Below are 15,681 nucleotides of genomic sequence, written 5' to 3'. Positions count from 1 at the left end.
ATAGCTCTGGCACTGTAATATCTAGAGATCTGGAATTTTTTGCAGTCGTGGTTGACATGATGCAGAATAAATATAATACAATGACACATGCCTTTTGTCAAGCATATCTTTGATACTACTGTTCAAAATTTATCCTGATTTTATTTTTGTTCTATTTAATTGTTAATCCATCTAAAGCCCTTTGAATTGTCCATGTATTGATTTCTGTTACACAAACAAAACTTTGCTTTGCCTTTAAACTACTGATGATGCAGTTAATAATTAAACTTAAAAATTTAAAGGCAGCTATAGACAAATTGATTTTGGGGATTGTTGAGATGGGACTGTAGTTCTGCAGGATTTGTTTGTCTATGCATCTTTTTCAACAGTGGTTTTATAATTGCTGTTTTTAAGGTCTGGGGGAAAACACCCGACATGAGTGATGTGTTTATGATTTCTATCGAATCAGACTGTAATACAGAAAAAAAAATGTTATTTACCTGTGGATAAAACAAGACAGCAGAAAAAGGAGCTTAAATAAAAAAAAATGTTCTTTTGCAGTTTATTTGGCAGAATTGGGACATTTTGACAAAGTTTATTCTGACTAGGGAGAGTATTAGTACTGAAGTTGAAGATGATGTACAGACTTTGCAAAATTATTTCAGGCCTTTTTAGATTGGAGTTCACTGGCTGCAGGGATAGGAGGGTTTGTTAACTTGTCAGCTGTAGCAAATAATGCACAAGCATTGTTGATGTTTTAGATAGTCTCAGAGAACGACAGATCATTGTGAAGATTTTCTTTATATATTTCATAGTTAACCTGGAATCCATACTTTTGTCACCTTTGTTCAGCTTTTTGGCACTCTCTTTTCTGTTCTCCCTCTTTTCTGTAAAGATTTTTCTTCTGAGACACCCATTCCCCAAGCAACTTTTACTCTTTCCATTTCATAAATATATAAGAAGTATCCAGTTTTCAGAACAATGATGTGGACCCAGAATTTCTCTAATGACTTAAAAACTATCATAACCTTGGTATGAAGGACTAGCTTAACCTTCTGTGATGGTCACATGGTCAGTAACCCCACACAACACCACTTTTTCATAAGTTTTTTTTAAATCAGAGTAGCATAAATATATTGGTTTGTTTTTGACAATTTTGAAGACATTAGTTCCAATTGTAGCGCGCACATTTGGTTAACTTTTGTTTAATTTTGTCAAATGCTTAATATATTTTCTGCTTTCTTTTCTGGTGCTGTGGGAATGCAATCAACTGGGGGAATGTGGCTGACATCATGGACTGATTGGGTGGTACCATCTAGAGTTCCACTATGGGGGAAGACCATGGACTCCACATTTTAAAATATGTTGCATAATTTCTTCTTCTTACTTTTGTGATTTTCTCATTTTGTTAATTTGTATATTGATTGTTATGTAAGTTTAATCCTTAAGCTAACTGTTTAGTTATTTTTTGTTAATTTGTTGTAGATGTTCTCCCTACCTCTTCCTCAGTGTGCCAGTCTGGTCTGATCAGCCAGTATTTAAGTCCCCTTTGTTTGCTGTGTGTCAGGTCAGTTTTTTGTTTGTTCAGTTAGTTTGAGGTTTCATATGTTTGAACTTAAAACTTTTTTGCCCTTAGTTAATTTCTTCATTTGACCTCTTTTAAGGGCCCTGAATTTTTTGTTTGGATTATTGCTACTTTGGGGAAATAAAACCCAGTTTTTTGACATTCACCACTGTGTCCTCATGCTTGGCTGGCTCGGTCCTTCACACATGGTGTCAGAAGTGGGATCTGCCAGTGCTCTATGATCTGTTAAAACAATCAAAGGACTGTAATTTGGCTATTACAAGGGCTAAATCTAAAGAAATTAATGAGCACCTTCCAAATTTGAGTACCTTACCTTTCTTTGATGCTGACTTAGAATCTGAACCCGGGAGATCTAAGAAATCAAGGAGTCAAAGAAAGCAGGAGAAGTTCAGAGGTACTGTTATAAAGGTGCCTGCAGATGCTACCCCTGATGTACCATTGGGATTTCAGATGCCCACAAACATCATTCAAATGCAGCAGAATGACCCAACATTGTCAATCACTTTGTTACAAGCTAAGCAGAGGAATTCTGAGGGTGAGCTTTGCAACAGCAAAGAGGGGTATTTTTTACAGAACGGCATACTTTACCATCAGTGCGGTCAGGCTAAACGCCTAGTGGTCCCTCAAGAGGCCCGAGAGGTTGTACTAAATCTGGGCCATTCAATTCCCTGGGCTGGCCACCTAGGGAAATGCAAGACCACTAGTCGTATTAAACGTCACTTTCACTGGCCTGGCCTGCATTCAGATGTTGCAAAATTCTGTAAGAGCTGCCCCCAGTGTCAAAAAACTTCAATTAAAGGCCCCTCTAAAGTTCCACTTCAGCCCCTGCCTGTGATAGGCACGCCATTTGAACGTCTCGGAATGGACATTGTCGGCCCCCTGGAAAAGACCCGTTCAGGCTATCGGTATATGTTGGTGATCACAGATTACGCAACCAGATACCCTGAAGTCTTTCCACTGAAGACAATGAAGGCAAAAGCTGTAGCCTTCTCTCTGATACAGTTCTTTTCAAGAGTGGGGTTTCCTCGTGAAATTCTCACAGATCAAGGGTCTAATTTCATGTCTGTTTTACTGAAACAGGTGTATAAATTATTGGGGATAAGGAGTGTGAGGACCACCCCATACCATCCCCAAACAGATGGGTTGACGGAGCGCTTTAACCAGACCCTGAAGCAGATGCTCCGTAAGTTTGTGGATGAAACGGGCTCTGACTGGGATCAGTGGTTGCCTTACCTCCTTTTGCATATAGGGAAGTTCCCCAGGCCTCCACTGGGTTCTCTCATTTTGAACTCCTATATGGTCATGAGGTCAGGGGCCCTCTTACCCTATTAAAGGAAATGTGGGAAGGGACCCAGATGGGGAAGGAGCCGGTTAATGTTGTTTCCTATGTTCTACAGATGAGGGAGAAACTGGAAAAAATGAGCATATTGGCTAAGAACCATTTGGAAGTTGCACAGAGGTTCCAAAAGGCCTGGTATGATCGTTCAACAAGAGAGAGAATTTTTCAACCAGGTCAAAAGGTTCTGATAATGTTGCCTACAAATGATAGTAAGCTCCTAGCAAAGTGGCAAGGTCCCTTTGAGGTGCAGAAGAAATTAGGCCCTACAACCTACCGAGTTGCCACCCCAGGGCTCCAGCGATCTAGCAGAGTTCTGCATGTAAATCTGCTTAAAGAGTGGGTCCCACGGACTGAAAAAGGAACAGATGTCCTGTTCATCCAGCATGTTGGAGAAGATGAAGAAACGGAGCAATACTTGCCATCTCAGTCTGCCTCCATTGTGGATCTGGGCCATCTGACAGATGATCAACGCCATGAGGTAAAAACTGTTATTACCTCAGATGTTTTCAAAGAATATCCAGGCTGCACAAATTTGGTTGAACATAATATTGTGCTGAAAGAAAATGTGTCAGTTAGACGTATGAGTTACAGGGTACCTGAACGTCTCTTGGGAGCTTTGAAGAAAGAAGTGGACCTCATGTTGTCCCTGGGAATCATTCAGCCCTCAAAAAGTGAATGGTGCAATCCAGTTGTGTTGGTTCCCAAAAAGGATGGCACCATAAGGTTCTGTATTGACTTCAGGTATCTGAACTCTGTTTCAAAGTTTGATTCATACCCAACACCCCGAGTGGATGAACTTATAGAGCGTCTGGGGAAAGCTAAATATTTATCCACTATTGACCTTTCTAAGGGCTATTGGCAGGTTGTTCTCAGTGAAGGTTCAAGGGAGTTAACAGCTTTCCGCACATCCTGGGGGCTGTTTGAGTTCACAGTTCTGCCGTTTGGTCTTCATGGAGCACCCGCCACTTTCCAAAGACTGATGGACCAGGTACTGTATGGTCTAGCTGATTATGCCAGTGCTTATCTTGATGACATTGTCATTTACAGTGGAACCTGGGAAGAACACCTGAAACATCTGAGGACAGTTCTGGACAGACTGAAGATGGCTGGTCTCACAGTCAACCCGGCAAAGTGTTCCCTGGCCAAAATGGAGACGCAGTACCTTGGTTTCACAGTTAGAGGTGGGGTTATAAAGCCACAAGTGGATAAAGTCAGAGTTATTGCATCTGCTCCTCTTCCACAGACCAAAAAGCAGCTCAGGTCCTTCCTTGGGATGGCCGGCTTCTACAATCGCTTTATTGCAAACTTCTCAGCTAGAGCGGCTGCCTTGACGGATTTGACGAGTTCACGGTGCCCAAATCAAGTTCAGTGGAATCCAAAAGCGGTTGCTGCTTTTCAAGACATCCAGCAATCTCTGAGTGAGAATCCAGTTCTTCATAGTCCTGATTTTGAAAAGGATTTTGTACTGCAAACAGATGCTTCTGAAAGGGGTGTTGGGGCATTACTTCTACAGGGATCACCAGGGGACCAGCATCCTATAGCTTACATCAGTCGTAAACTGCTACCCCGGGAAGAGTGCTATGCCACAGTGGAGAAGGAAGCTTAGGCTATCAAATGGGCACTTGATTCCTTCAAGTACTACCTTCTTGGAAGGAAGTTTATTTTGCAGACCGACCACAAGGCACTTCAATGGCTAAACCGCATGAAGGACACAAATGGAAGGATAACCCGGTGGTACTTGGCTTTACAGCCATATCACTTTGAAGTCCAGCACATCCCTGGGAAAGAAAATGTGACGGCTGACTTTCTCTCTCGCTGTCCTAGTGACAGTTTCGAAGAGGGGGGGTGTGTGATGGTCACATGGTCAGTAACCCCACACAACACCACTTTTTCATAAGTTTTTTTTTAATCAGAGTAGCATAAATATATTGGTTTGTTTTTGACAATTTTGAAGACATTAGTTCCAATTGTAGCGCGCACATTTGGTTAACTTTTGTTTAATTTTGTCAAATGCTTAATATATTTTCTGCTTTCTTTTCTGGTGCTGTGGGAGTGCAATCAACTGGGGGAATGTGGCTGACATCATGGACTGATTGGGTGGTACCATCTAGAGTTCCACTATGGGGGAAGACCATGGACTCCACATTTTAAAATATGTTGCATAATTTCTTCTTCTTACTTTTGTGATTTTCTCATTTTGTTAATTTGTATATTGATTGTTATGTAAGTTTAATCCTTAAGCTAACTGTTTAGTTATTTTTTGTTATTTTGTTGTAGATGTTCTCCCTACCTCTTCCTCAGTGTGCCAGTCTGGTCTGATCAGCCAGTATTTAAGTCCCCTTTGTTTGCTGTGTGTCAGGTCAGTTTTTTGTTTGTTCAGTTAGTTTGAGGTTTCATATGTTTGAACTTAAAACTTTTTTGCCCTTAGTTAATTTCTTCATTTGACCTCTTTTAAGGGCCCTGAATTTTTTGTTTGGATTATTGCTACTTTGGGGAAATAAAACCCAGTTTTTTGACATTCACCACTGTGTCCTCATGCTTGGCTGGCTCGGTCCTTCACACATGGTGTCAGAAGTGGGATCTGCCAGTGCTCTATGATCTGTTAAAACAATCAAAGGACTGTAATTTGGCTATTACAAGGGCTAAAGCTAAAGAAATTAATGAGCACCTTCCAAATTTGAGTACCTTACCTTTCTTTGATGCTGACTTAGAATCTGAACCCGGGAGATCTAAGAAATCAAGGAGTCAAAGAAAGCAGGAGAAGTTCAGAGGTACTGTTATAAAGGTGCCTGCAGATGCTACCCCTGATGTACCATTGGGATTTCAGATGCCCACAAACATCATTCAAATGCAGCAGAATGACCCAACATTGTCAATCACTTTGTTACAAGCTAAGCAGAGGAATTCTGAGGGTGAGCTTTGCAACAGCAAAGAGGGGTATTTTTTACAGAACGGCATACTTTACCATCAGTGCGGTCAGGCTAAACGCCTAGTGGTCCCTCAAGAGGCCCGAGAGGTTGTACTAAATCTGGGCCATTCAATTCCCTGGGCTGGCCACCTAGGGAAATGCAAGACCACTAGTCGTATTAAACGTCACTTTCACTGGCCTGGCCTGCATTCAGATGTTGCAAAATTCTGTAAGAGCTGCCCCCAGTGTCAAAAAACTTCAATTAAAGGCCCCTCTAAAGTTCCACTTCAGCCCCTGCCTGTGATAGGCACGCCATTTGAACGTCTCGGAATGGACATTGTCGGCCCCCTGGAAAAGACCCGTTCAGGCTATCGGTATATGTTGGTGATCACAGATTACGCAACCAGATACCCTGAAGTCTTTCCACTGAAGACAATGAAGGCAAAAGCTGTAGCCTTCTCTCTGATACAGTTCTTTTCAAGAGTGGGGTTTCCTCGTGAAATTCTCACAGATCAAGGGTCTAATTTCATGTCTGTTTTACTGAAACAGGTGTATAAATTATTGGGGATAAGGAGTGTGAGGACCACCCCATACCATCCCCAAACAGATGGGTTGACGGAGCGCTTTAACCAGACCCTGAAGCAGATGCTCCGTAAGTTTGTGGATGAAACGGGCTCTGACTGGGATCAGTGGTTGCCTTACCTCCTTTTGCATATAGGGAAGTTCCCCAGGCCTCCACTGGGTTCTCTCCATTTGAACTCCTATATGGTCATGAGGTCAGGGGCCCTCTTACCCTATTAAAGGAAATGCGGGAAGGGACCCAGATGGGGAAGGAGCCGGTTAATGTTGTTTCCTATGTTCTACAGATGAGGGAGAAACTGGAAAAAATGAGCATATTGGCTAAGAACCATTTGGAAGTTGCACAGAGGTTCCAAAAGGCCTGGTATGATCGTTCAACAAGAGAGAGAATTTTTCAACCAGGTCAAAAGGTTCTGATAATGTTGCCTACAAATGATAGTAAGCTCCTAGCAAAGTGGCAAGGTCCCTTTGAGGTGCAGAAGAAATTAGGCCCTACAACCTACCGAGTTGCCACCCCAGGGCTCCAGCGATCTAGCAGAGTTCTGCATGTAAATCTGCTTAAAGAGTGGATCCCACGGACTGAAAAAGGAACAGATGTCCTGTTCATCCAGCATGTTGGAGAAGATGAAGAAACGCAGCAATACTTGCCATCTCAGTCTGCCTCCATTGTGGATCTGGGCCATCTGACAGATGATCAACGCCATGAGGTAAAAACTGTTATTACCTCAGATGTTTTCAAAGAATATCCAGGCCGCACAAATTTGTTTGAACATAATATTGTGCTGAAAGAAAATGTGTCAGTTAGACGTATGAGTTACAGGGTACCTGAACGTCTCTTGGGAGCTTTGAAGAAAGAAGTGGACCTCATGTTGTCCCTGGGAATCATTCAGCCCTCAAAAAGTGAATGGTGCAATCCAGTTGTGTTGGTTCCCAAAAAGGATGGCACCATAAGGTTCTGTATTGACTTCAGGTATCTGAACTCTGTTTCAAAGTCTGATTCATACCCAACACCCCGAGTGGATGAACTTATAGAGCGTCTGGGGAAAGCTAAATATTTATCCACTATTGACCTTTCTAAGGGCTATTGGCAGGTTGTTCTCAGTGAAGGTTCAAGGGAGTTAACAGCTTTCCGCACATCCTGGGGGCTGTTTGAGTTCACAGTTCTGCCGTTTGGTCTTCATGGAGCACCCGCCACTTTCCAAAGACTGATGGACCAGGTACTGTATGGTCTAGCTGATTATGCCAGTGCTTATCTTGATGACATTGTCATTTACAGTGGAACCTGGGAAGAACACCTGAAACATCTGAGGACAGTTCTGGACAGACTGAAGATGGCTGGTCTCACAGTCAACCCAGCAAAGTGTTCCCTGGCCAAAATGGAGACGCAGTACCTTGGTTTCACAGTTAGAGGTGGGGTTATAAAGCCACAAGTGGATAAAGTCAGAGTTATTGCATCTGCTCCTCTTCCACAGACCAAAAAGCAGCTCAGATCCTTCCTTGGGATGGCCGGCTTCTACAATCGCTTTATTGCAAACTTCTCAGCTAGAGCGGCTGCCTTGACGGATTTGACGAGTTCACGGTGCCCAAATCAAGTTCAGTGGAATCCAAAAGCGGTTGCTGCTTTTCAAGACATCCAGCAATCTCTGAGTGAGAATCCAGTTCTTCATAGTCCTGATTTTGAAAAGGATTTTGTACTGCAAACTATGCTTCTGAAAGGGGTGTTGGGGCAGTACTTCTACAGGGATCACCAGGGGACCAGCATCCTATAGCTTACATCAGTCGTAAACTGCTACCCCGGGAAGAGTGCTATGCCACAGTGGAGAAGGAAGCTTAGGCTATCAAATGGGCACTTGATTCCTTCAAGTACTACCTTCTTGGAAGGAAGTTTATTTTGCAGACCGACCACAAGGCACTTCAATGGCTAAACCGCATGAAGGACACAAATGGAAGGATAACCCGGTGGTACTTGGCTTTACAGCCATATCCCTTTGAAGTCCAGCACATCCCTGGGAAAGAAAATGTGACGGCTGACTTTCTCTCTCGCTGTCCTAGTGACAGTTTCGAAGAGGGGGGGTGTGTGATGGTCACATGGTCAGTAACCCCACACAACACCACTTTTTCATAAGTTTTTTTTAAATCAGAGTAGCATAAATATATTGGTTTGTTTTTGACAATTTTGAAGACATTAGTTCCAATTGTAGCGCGCACATTTGGTTAACTTTTGTTTAATTTTGTCAAATGCTTAATATATTTTCTGCTTTCTTTTCTGGTGCTGTGGGAGTGCAATCAACTGGGGGAATGTGGCTGACATCATGGACTGATTGGGTGGTACCATCTAGAGTTCCACTATGGGGGAAGACCATGGACTCCACATTTTAAAATATGTTGCATAATTTCTTCTTCTTACTTTTGTGATTTTCTCATTTTGTTAATTTGTATATTGATTGTTATGTAAGTTTAATCCTTAAGCTAACTGTTTAGTTATTTTTTGTTAATTTGTTGTAGATGTTCTCCCTACCTCTTCCTCAGTGTGCCAGTCTGGTCTGATCAGCCAGTATTTAAGTCCCCTTTGTTTGCTGTGTGTCAGGTCAGTTTTTTGTTTGTTCAGTTAGTTTGAGGTTTCATATGTTTGAACTTAAAACTTTTTTGCCCTTAGTTAATTTCTTCATTTGACCTCTTTTAAGGGCCCTGAATTTTTTGTTTGGATTATTGCTACTTTGGGGAAATAAAACCCAGTTTTTTGACATTCACCACTGTGTCCTCATGCTTGGCTGGCTCGGTCCTTCACACATGGTGTCAGAAGTGGGATCTGCCAGTGCTCTATGATCTGTTAAAACAATCAAAGGACTGTAATTTGGCTATTACAAGGGCTAAATCTAAAGAAATTAATGAGCACCTTCCAAATTTGAGTACCTTACCTTTCTTTGATGCTGACTTAGAATCTGAACCCGGGAGATCTAAGAAATCAAGGAGTCAAAGAAAGCAGGAGAAGTTCAGAGGTACTGTTATAAAGGTGCCTGCAGATGCTACCCCTGATGTACCATTGGGATTTCAGATGCCCACAAACATCATTCAAATGCAGCAGAATGACCCAACATTGTCAATCACTTTGTTACAAGCTAAGCAGAAGAATTCTGAGGGTGAGCTTTGCAACAGCAAAGAGGGGTATTTTTTACAGAACGGCATACTTTACCATCAGTGCGGTCAGGCTAAACGCCTAGTGGTCCCTCAAGAGGCCCGAGAGGTTGTACTAAATCTGGGCCATTCAATTCCCTGGGCTGGCCACCTAGGGAAATGCAAGACCACTAGTCGTATTAAACGTCACTTTCACTGGCCTGGCCTGCATTCAGATGTTGCAAAATTCTGTAAGAGCTGCCCCCAGTGTCAAAAAACTTCAATTAAAGGCCCCTCTAAAGTTCCACTTCAGCCCCTGCCTGTGATAGGCACGCCATTTGAACGTCTCGGAATGGACATTGTCGGCCCCCTGGAAAAGACCCGTTCAGGCTATCGGTATATGTTGGTGATCACAGATTACGCAACCAGATACCCTGAAGTCTTTCCACTGAAGACAATGAAGGCAAAAGCTGTAGCCTTCTCTCTGATACAGTTCTTTTCAAGAGTGGGGTTTCCTCGTGAAATTCTCACAGATCAAGGGTCTAATTTCATGTCTGTTTTACTGAAACAGGTGTATAAATTATTGGGGATAAGGAGTGTGAGGACCACCCCATACCATCCCCAAACAGATGGGTTGACGGAGCGCTTTAACCAGACCCTGAAGCAGATGCTCCGTAAGTTTGTGGATGAAACGGGCTCTGACTGGGATCAGTGGTTGCCTTACCTCCTTTTGCATATAGGGAAGTTCCCCAGGCCTCCACTGGGTTCTCTCCATTTGAACTCCTATATGGTCATGAGGTCAGGGGCCCTCTTACCCTATTAAAGGAAATGCGGGAAGGGACCCAGATGGGGAAGGAGCCGGTTAATGTTGTTTCCTATGTTCTACAGATGAGGGAGAAACTGGAAAAAATGAGCATATTGGCTAAGAACCATTTGGAAGTTGCACAGAGGTTCCAAAAGGCCTGGTATGATCGATCAACAAGAGAGAGAATTTTTCAACCAGGTCAAAAGGTTCTGATAATGTTGCCTACAAATGATAGTAAGCTCCTAGCAAAGTGGCAAGGTCCCTTTGAGGTGCAGAAGAAATTAGGCCCTACAACCTACCGAGTTGCCACCCCAGGGCTCCAGCGATCTAGCAGAGTTCTGCATGTAAATCTGCTTAAAGAGTGGGTCCCACGGACTGAAAAAGGAACAGATGTCCTGTTCATCCAGCATGTTGGAGAAGATGAAGAAACGGAGCAATACTTGCCATCTCAGTCTGCCTCCATTGTGGATCTGGGCCATCTGACAGATGATCAACGCCATGAGGTAAAAACTGTTATTACCTCAGATGTTTTCAAAGAATATCCAGGCCGCACAAATTTGGTTGAACATAATATTGTGCTGAAAGAAAATGCGTCAGTTAGACGTATGAGTTACAGGGTACCTGAACGTCTCTTGGGAGCTTTGAAGAAAGAAGTGGACCTCATGTTGTCCCTGGGAATCATTCAGCCCTCAAAAAGTGAATGGTGCAATCCAGTTGTGTTGGTTCCCAAAAAGGATGGCACCATAAGGTTCTGTATTGACTTCAGGTATCTGAACTCTGTTTCAAAGTTTGATTCATACCCAACACCCCGAGTGGATGAACTTATAGAGCGTCTGGGGAAAGCTAAATATTTATCCACTATTGACCTTTCTAAGGGCTATTGGCAGGTTGTTCTCAGTGAAGGTTCAAGGGAGTTAACAGCTTTCCGCACATCCTGGGGGCTGTTTGAGTTCACAGTTCTGCCGTTTGGTCTTCATGGAGCACCTGCCACTTTCCAAAGACTGATGGACCAGGTACTGTATGGTCTAGCTGATTATGCCAGTGCTTATCTTGATGACATTGTCATTTACAGTGGAACCTGGGAAGAACACCTGAAACATCTGAGGACAGTTCTGGACAGACTGAAGATGGCTGGTCTCACAGTCAACCCAGCAAAGTGTTCCCTGGCCAAAATGGAGACGCAGTACCTTGGTTTCACAGTTGGAGGTGGGGTTATAAAGCCACAAGTGGATAAAGTCAGAGTTATTGTGGTAATGTGGCCTTTTTGTTTAGTTGCATGTATTCTAATTTTTGGATTTTCTTTATTTTTGAACTTGTTTGCTTGTTTTCAATTTTGTGTATTGCATGTTTTTGTTTGGATTTTGTTTGGAGGCCACATTGCCACTCACACCTGGACACGCCCACAGCAACGGCACAGGTGTTCCCAATCAACCAAGCAGCGTGCCGACTGGGACGCTGATTTAAAAAGGGCTGCTGGTTGGTTGGGGAGAGACACACCTGACATGGGAAGGTTTGGTTGGGGAAGGCCGATCATGGAGGGAGCCGGACGGAGCGGGTGAAAGAGTGAAGCAGCGGGAGAGGTTTGGGGACTGACGGCAGGAGGCCCGCTGGAGCGAGGTGCAGAGACGCGCACCGGAGAGACGCGCACTGGAGCGAGGAGAGAGAGACGCGCACCGGAGAGAGAGACGCGCACCGGAGAGGACGCACGCCGGAGAGGAGCGCGCCGGAGAGACGCGCACCGGAGAGAGAGACGCGCACCGGAGAGGAGCGCGCCGGAGAGACGCGCACCGGAGCAAGCGAGGTGCAGGGACGCGCACCGGAGCGAGGTGCAAGGACGCACGCCGGAGAGACGCGCACCGGAGCGGGGTGCAGAGAGGCCGGTCATGGAGCAAGGCGCAGAGGCACGCTGGCGAGAGGCACGTGTTGGAGGAGACCTCGCAGGCCAGCTACGCTGGAGAGGCCCACACGCGCAGCGTACCGGAACTAGGATCCAGCGCTGGGGTGGACGGTGCCCTCCATTATACCCGCCAAGAGTGCGTCTTTTAACAGACTTGCCCATTGACTCTGCTGCTCTTCACCATCTTTTTATCTTTTTTTTTATTGGATTTTAATCCATTAAACTTTTTAAAGCCCTGCTCACAATCGCCGCAGTCTGTTTGGTTTTTATGGTTTGTTTTTAAGATGATCGCACCTCTCGGGTGCCACATTATTGCATCTGCTCCTCTTCCACAGACCAAAAAGCAGCTCAGATCCTTCCTTGGGATGGCCGGCTTCTACAATCGCTTTATTGCAAACTTCTCAGCTAGAGCGGCTGCCTTGACGGATTTGACGAGTTCACGGTGCCCAAGTCAAGTTCAGTGGAATCCAAAAGCGGTTGCTGCTTTTCAAGACATCCAGCAATCTCTGAGTGAGAATCCAGTTCTTCATAGTCCTGATTTTGAAAAGGATTTTGTACTGCAAACAGATGCTTCTGAAAGGGGTGTTGGGGCAGTACTTCTACAGGGATCACCAGGGGACCAGCATCCTATAGCTTACATCAGTCGTAAACTGCTACCCCGGGAAGAGCGCTATGCCACAGTGGAGAAGGAAGCTTTGGCTATCAAATGGGCACTTGATTCCTTCAAGTACTACCTTCTTGGAAGGAAGTTTATTTTGCAGACCGACCACAAGGCACTTCAATGGCTAAACCGCATGAAGGACACAAATGGAAGGATAACCCGGTGGTACTTGGCTTTACAGCCATATCCCTTTGAAGTCCAGCACATCCCTGGGAAAGAAAATGTGACGGCTGACTTTCTCTCTCGCTGTCCTGGTGACAGTTTCGAAGAGGGGGGGTGTGTGATGGTCACATGGTCAGTAACCCCACACAACACCACTTTTTCATAAGTTTTTTTTAAATCAGAGTAGCATAAATATATTGGTTTGTTTTTGACAATTTTGAAGACATTAGTTCCAATTGTAGCGCGCACATTTGGTTAACTTTTGTTTAATTTTGTCAAATGCTTAATATATTTTCTGCTTTCTTTTCTGGTGCTGTGGGAGTGCAATCAACTGGGGGAATGTGGCTGACATCATGGACTGATTGGGTGGTACCATCTAGAGTTCCACTATGGGGGAAGACCATGGACTCCACATTTTAAAATATGTTGCATAATTTCTTCTTCTTACTTTTGTGATTTGCTCATTTTGTTAATTTGTATATTGATTGTTATGTAAGTTTAATCCTTAAGCTAACTGTTTAGTTATTTTTTGTTAATTTGTTGTAGATGTTCTCCCTACCTCTTCCTCAGTGTGCCAGTCTGGTCTGATCAGCCAGTATTTAAGTCCCCTTTGTTTGCTGTGTGTCAGGTCAGTTTTTTGTTTGTTCAGTTAGTTTGAGGTTTCATATGTTTGAACTTAAAACTTTTTTGCCCTTAGTTAATTTCTTCATTTGACCTCTTTTAAGGGCCCTGAATTTTTTGTTTGGATTATTGCTACTTTGGGGAAATAAAACCCAGTTTTTTGACATTCACCACTGTGTCCTCATGCTTGGCTGGCTCGGTCCTTCACACCTTCTTTCAGACTAATCTGGGTTGATAAAATTGCTATTCTGAACCACAGAAGACTTGAACCCCGAGTTTAAGTTGTGAAGCATGTACACATATGCAGATATGTGTAGTTCTTTATATTCCATCCATCCACTCATTATCTGACACGGTTGTCCCAATTGGGGTCGCGAGGGGTGCTGGTGCCTATCTCCAGCTGTCAATGGGCGAGAGGTGGTGTACACCCTGGATAGGTCGCCAGTCCATCGCAGGTTCTTTATATTCATATATATATATATATATATATATATATATATATATATATATATATATATATATATATATATATATATATATATATATATATATATATATATATATATATATATATATATATATATATATATATATACTGGAAAAGGTTTAGAAGTTATTAATTTTTGCCTGCAGCCTCATGTGCTGCCAATTATTCAGGTTTAACTGCTATTTTCTTAACTCATCATGGTTTTGAATACTGTTAGAAATTAGCCGTTTAAATTCAGCAAAATTTACAAGGCAAGAAATGGGTTTTCTGAAACATGCAAAGCAGATGTAAATATTGGGGAATCCTGAAAATCTACATGTCTTTTTAACGTCATTAGAATACGGAATCAATTCCTGACAGTTCAAACTTCAAATCTAACCCTCTATCAGAAGTAAAAAAAAAAAGAAAAAAAGAAAATGGCAGCATCTGTGGGTTTCAGAAATGTTTTTTTTTACTTAACTTAAATGCAGCATTGGAGTCTCGTCATCTAATTGTTTTCACAGCCAGATGTACCTTGTTTGAACTGAAGGGACTGGACAAAATATGTGTCCCTTCAATACCAGGTTCTTCATCTCATCTAGAAGAAAGAAACATATTCCTACATCTCACACCACCATATTTCCTAACCTAAAGGATTGCTAGTTTAGAGAGTTTGTTTTCCATCATTTCCATACTAATATCATCTTTGTCACATCTGGCATGAGCAGCTTCCTCCACATGTTTAATGGTTCCTAAGTGGCTTCGGGCAAATAGCAATTCTTATGGCTTTCCTCCTCACTTTTTTTTTTTTTTTTTTTTATATAGTCCAATATGTGCAGTGCTCTGCCACTAGGTGTCACCTCAACAAATTCTCTCACCCTTGGCTGGATGTTTCTGGCTCCTCCACAAACAATTACAATGAGCCTTTTTGGTCCCTTCCATTCATGCCAGTTTAAGTCACTTTACACATTTTGCTAGGTTTTGGAGTATTATTTACTTTTTTTCTGCTTCACAGTTTGTTCTTTGATCTGTCTTCTTTATCTTCATGGTGCTCTGAGGTTATTTATGTTCTTTTACTAACCTCTAAGACCTTAACAGAACAGCTGAATTTATGCAGGGATAAAATTAGACCATGACCAGAGCTAAGACTCCTACTTTTCCTTAACATGTGCCTGAAAGGACCTGAAGATGTCTGCTGTAGCTGCTCCCATGATCAAGTGCTTGAACAACTGGCAGAAATAATAATTGAACTAATCTGACTGTATGATCTGGTTGAATTGTCTCTGTAGTAGCGTACCTTGAGATGAGATGAGTTGTGAATTGACGCTATATATATATATATATATATATGTATATGTATATGTATATGTATATATATGTATACATATATATACATATCCATCCATCCATTTTTTATCACGCTTTATCGAAACTTGGGTTGCTAGGAGTACTGGTGCCAGCTGTCAAGGGGCGGAAGGTGGGGTACACACTCCAAGGCCTTAACAGAACAGCTGAATTTATGCAGGGATAAAATTAGACCATGAACTACCAAATCTTTACACATC

The sequence above is a fragment of the Cyprinodon tularosa genome, unplaced genomic scaffold, assembly GCF_016077235.1.
Source record: "Cyprinodon tularosa strain WSP-4 unplaced genomic scaffold, ASM1607723v1 ctg135, whole genome shotgun sequence".
NCBI lineage: Eukaryota > Metazoa > Chordata > Actinopteri > Cyprinodontiformes > Cyprinodontidae > Cyprinodon > Cyprinodon tularosa.
Note: the sequence above shows the minus strand (reverse complement) of the source record.